A 5,700-nucleotide genomic window follows, 5' to 3' on the forward strand; every position below is an offset into this window, starting at 1 on the left:
CGACCACACTCGCTCACGGGGGTTCAACCCGCAGAGCTGCTAATGAAAAGTATGCTCAAAACCCGGTTATCCCTTATACACCCCACCATGAAACAAATTGTTGAGAGCAGGCGCCGGTCACAATGTGACTACCATGATGGGAATGCGAGGGCACGATGTATTGATGTCAATGACCCTGTCTTTGTCCTCAACTACGCTGCAGGGCCCGAATGGCTCGCAGGCACTGTGATTGCCAAAGAGGGGAATAGGATTCTAGTAGTTAAACTTACCAATGGACAAATCTGCCGCAAACACGTGGATCAAACTAAAAGGAGGTTCAGCAACCCCATAGAAGAAGCAGAGGAAGAACACGATGTAGAGTTCACTCCACCACAGGTGACCGAACACCGGAACCAAGTGGAGGAGAGCCCAGTCACTGTGGGCAGTCCGGACAGGCCTGAGGCACCGCAAACAGCAGACACTCAGGCCAGCGCCCAACAACCGGAGCCCCAACTCAGGCGCTCTACAAGGGAGCGTAAACCACCAGAGAGACTCAACCTGTGATCCCAATAAGACTTTGGGGGGGGAGGTGATGTCATGTATTCAACCAGCATTGTAACCCATGTATAAACTGACCTAAGTTGTACACCGTGAGAACACTGACCACTAGGGGGTGAACTTGTGGGAGACACTCCTAACCTGGACTTTCAGCTATAAAAGGGGAAGCTCCACTTCAGTGCTGGCTAATAAAGGAACTCCGATTTTACAAATTCCCATTACTATCAATGAGAATAGCCCCCCAAAACACCCAAACACAACATCATAAATTTAAAAAAACACCACACATATTTAAAATTAATTGAAATTAAAGTTAATTAAACGATTTAGAAAAAATATATATTTTGGGGATTTTTTTTTAATGTGTTTTAATAGGGTTTAAAATAAACTTACCTTAGCGGACAGGGTTTTTACTTTAAAAATGTGTATTTAAATTTTATTTTTATATGTTTAAAACTTTTACGCTGGCAAAAGTAGGCTATGCGCCTGCTTTTACCAGGCGTAAAAGTTTCAAGGACATTCGCTGGGCACGAGTTGGGCAAATAGCCCAAACTCGCCCGCGCGGATGTCCTTCTCCCGGGGATGCGGAGGATCTGTCAAGAGATATCAAGACAGGTCGGAAAAGCCGGTTTTGGGTGCATGAGCGTTGCTTGCCAAAAAACGGCTTTTGCGAGGCGTTGCCGGGTCTGTGCGTATTCCGGATTGATCCGGCAAGGCCGAATTTCAGGGCCACTGATAGTGACCAGTCTGTGTAGTTGGCAGAAAGCCGGCAAGGTTAAGAGGCTGAATTATGAGAACAGGTTGCATAGCCTAGGTTTGTATTCTCTTGAATATAGAAGATTATGGGGTGATATGTTTGAGGTATTTAAGATGACTAAAGGAGTGGATCGGATAGATGGGGGCAACTATTTCCTCTGATGGGGGAGACCAGAATATGGAGGCATAACCTTAAGATTGGAGCTAGTCTAGCCTGTCCATACGTCCTCATTTTCTGGGACAATCCCCGGATGAGGTACTGTGTCCTCGGGCAAACAATGACCCTGGAAGAGTCCGCGGTTCAGAAAACTTGTCCCAGTCTACTGTCCTTGTTTTTTTAAACGTTAATGTACGGAAACCCCATAGGGGAGATTCTCAGCCTGTTCCTGCCCATTTTTCCCTCTGGACAGATTCCAGGAGACAGTTGAACTGAGGCGACGATGGCGGCCCTGCCTTCCCACAATGCAGCGTGGCGCACTGCATCAATAGCTCGGGCCGCACTGCCCTCTGGGGGATTGAGTCACCTGACTCCGTGTTTCGGCCAATAGTGAATGGCCGGAGGACGGAACGTTTCAAATGCGCGATAGAAGCCGAGGGCACGGTGAGAGCTGGTGTGTGAGTGGATTTACTTTACCTCAGAGGTCAGTATGGTGCATCGTGTTTCTTTACTGAATAGGACAAGCTCTAAATTCTCCTGTTGGGAAGAGGTTCCTGAAACCTTCTGAGACAGAGGGCGTTTCACACCTTCATATGGAAAATCTCAGTCTGGAACAGATTTAAAATTGATAAATTAAAAGTTGCGGTATTTGGGGACGAGTATAGATGGTACAGCACTATTGCCAGAACACACGCAATATTCGGGATTCGGTGTAACGTTGTCTCTACGCGTATTCCACTCGCAGACGCAAAAAAGTCATCATGCCAGTTTTCTTGAAATGTGTCCTGGCTACTTTGCTGCGCTCCCAGCCAGTATCTCCCCGGATTTGATTTAGAAAATATAGTCACCCTAAGTTAGGTCGTTCAGGAGTGATGTCAGGAAGCACTTCTTCACACAGGGCAGTGGAAACTTAGAACTCTCTTCACACAAAAAGCTGTTGAGGCTGGGCGGTCAATTGGAAATGTCAAAACTGAGATTGATAGGTTTTTGTTCAGCAAAGGTATTACGGGATAGGGAACCAAGGCGGGTAGATGGAGTTAAAAAAACAGAGCAGCCAGGATCTAATTGAATGGCGGGACAGACTCGAGGGGCCGAATGGCCTCCTCCTGTTCCTATGTGATTACAACAGTTCACAATGTTTGATCATTTATTTCAAATAAGACACGAGCCTCTGATGTCAAACATTTTCATACAATCTTGTACATTCATAACCATTTGAGATTGACGCTGATTCCCAGATGCACAACAACACATAAAATACAACCATGTCCATCAATAAACACAGTTATCGACACCTGGATTACCGTTTTAAGCCCAATGGCTCACACCACACACACACATCCAGCTGCCTATAGCTGTCTGCTGTCTTAGATGTAATGAAGCGGGATGGAGTTTGGTTTTGGTGATGTTAGATTTTAGTCATCTAAACCGCATCATGACATATACTTTCAATTTTTGTCACATTTCATAGAATCATAGGCCCCGAACTCAGTGGAAGCTAAGTTCCGCCCAAGGACCACTGAGATACCTGACGGTACTTTGGGCGGGAGTTTCATTAAAATGTCTTGGAAAGAGCACCCAGCGACAAAAAAACGACTTACGCCCTGATTCTGGGCGGCAGCGGGCGGGAGCTCCCATTCTCGGCGGCAAATGCAATCCTCGGCAAAGTACCCGCCGAGGATTGAGTCGGGCCCAGGGAGGGGGGGGAAATAGATCAAATTAAACATTTACATGAAAAAAAAACACTGGAAAACCTTCAGGGGACCCCATCCACCTGAATTGCTGTAAAAAAAAAAAATACAAGAAGTTCACTAACCTTTTTTTTTGCAGGTCTTATACTTACCGTTGGGGTTAGACCTGCTCCATACAGCGGCCCTTTCCCCTGCTGCCGCCGACTCCCGCCCGGAGGAATTTGCCAGCTCGGCGGGCGGAAGGACACTTACACACATTGCGCGCCAGCGGACGTCAGCCGGCGGTTCCCAGCGGCCCCCACCCTCCCACCGCCGGCGGGAGGCTTCCACCAAGCTGGGACCAAGGGGCGACCACCCAGAAAACTCGGTGACAGCGGGCGGTGAGTCCACCAAGCTCAGGGCCATAGAATATTACAGCACTGAAGGAGGCCATTCAACCCATCGAGTGTCGAAATCTCGACTCCCGATAAACGACTCAGACACCTTCAGCTCCGGCAGAAGTTTCTTTAATTTACTTGCAGCAAGGGGAAAGGTCTCACCCAGTCAAAGGCTAGGTGGAGACCCCCCGAAGTGGTACAATTTCACGAGATATTTATACAGTAAAAGCCAAGTTATGGCCTCTCCCTGTGTATTGGCTCTGTCTCGCAGTCAGTGAATACAGATAAAGAGTTAATTACTACATCCTTGTCCTGACATGGTTTCCAGATATTTTCTTTTGTCAGGGTTATTAGTTGGCCAAGCCGGCCATTACTCGATGAGAGTGTGGTAATGAGCTATTACCTGCCTTGCATTGTGTCAGGATTGTCCAGTTTCCTGGTCAGTTATCTTTTTGCATCAAATGGATGAGGTCTGTACAAGAGATAGTGGCTGGTGGTTTGAGTACTTCGAAAAGGGTGGGATGGAGTGGAACTGGTGTCGTATAGACAATCAGAAAGCACCACAGGGGGTACTTGTCTCAACAGGACTTGCCTCCCAGCTGTCTGGTGGCTATCAGCCATTTCAAGCCAGGTTTAGCTGTTTATGCAAACCCACTGCTTGAGGCAGAAATTCCTGGAAGGACCAGGACTCCATTTTGTTTTATATTAAAAAGGGCAAAAAAATACCGTGTGGTACAGCTTAGATAAAAATACATTTCCACATGAGTCTGCACCGGCTCTTTCGAAGGACAATCCAGTTAGTCCCACTCCCACACTCTTTCCCCATATCCCTGCAATTTTTTTCCTTCCAGTATTTATCCAACTCCTTTTTGAAGGCTACTGTTGAATCTGTGTCCGCCACCCTATCAGGCAATGCGTTCCAAATCCTAACCACTCGGTGCGTAAAAAACATTCCCTCGTGTTGCTTCTCGTTCCTTTGCCGATCACCTTAAACCTGCACCCTCTGGACGGTCTCTCCTCGGACCCTTCCGCCATTGGAAAAACTTTCTCTTTATTTACTCTATCTAAACCCTTCATGATCTTAAACACCTCGATCAAACCTCCTCCTGGCATTCTCTGCTCTAAGGAGAACACTCCCAGCTTCTCCAGTCTATCCACGTAACTGAAGTCCCTCATCCCTGGAACCATTCCAGGAAACCTCTTCCGTACCCTCTCCAAAACCTTCACATCCTTCCTAAAGTGTGGTGCCCAGATTTAGCCACAATACTCCAGCTGTGGCCAAAATGGTCCTTTCTACAGGTATATCATAATTTCATGGCTTTTTACTCTATGCCTCTATTTATAAAGCCCGGGATCCCATTCGCTTTATTAACTGTATTGTTAACCTATCCTGCCACCTTCCAAGATTTGTGCACAAGTACCCCCAGGTCTCTCTCTCCTTGCACCCCCTTTAAAAGAGGAACAGGGGTAGGCCATTCAGTCTCTCGAGCCCATTCAACCATTTAATGAGATCATTGCTGATCTCTATCCTAACTCCATCCACCTGCCTTGGCTCCATATCGCTTAATACGCCTGGCTAGCAAACATTTATCAATCTCAAGATTAAAAATGATGAATTGAGTCATCATCTGCTGCTTTCTGCGTGAGACAGTTCCACACTTCTGCACCCACTTTGTGTGAAGCAATTTTTCCGAACTTCTCCTCTGAACTGCCTGGCTCTGATTGTAGACTCCTAGGGCTGGAAATTGGCTGGGATGGGGCCGCTCGCGAGGTTGGGACCAGGGGCATTAAAGGGTTTGCAGCCGCGAGCGCCGGCAATCGCGCCGCTCGGCAAATTCAGCGTGCCGGTGCTGAGGAGTATCGCCCGGGAGCATCGCCCTGGTACCGACACGGAAACAATGTTTGGTTTGCACTGCACCCGTAGCGCCCCCTAGTGACCCTGCCAGAGCTGTGCCGGGGCGCTCAGGGAAGGAATGACTGTATGAGGTAAGTGTGATTGTTTTTTGTTCTTTTTGCGATTTAAGTTTATTTAGGTGACTAAAGTACAGGAAATGTTGTTTGTGTTTTTGCAGGGAGGCCTCTCTTGGGGTTCTACGAAGATGGCTCTTCAGCAACCTCTGGGTTGTTAATGTAACTACACCACATCGACAGGACAGCCTCCAAGAGACAGAGCAGGCCCCCA

Source organism: Pristiophorus japonicus, chromosome 21 (genome assembly GCF_044704955.1).
Source record: "Pristiophorus japonicus isolate sPriJap1 chromosome 21, sPriJap1.hap1, whole genome shotgun sequence".
NCBI classification, from domain to species: domain Eukaryota; kingdom Metazoa; phylum Chordata; class Chondrichthyes; family Pristiophoridae; genus Pristiophorus; species Pristiophorus japonicus.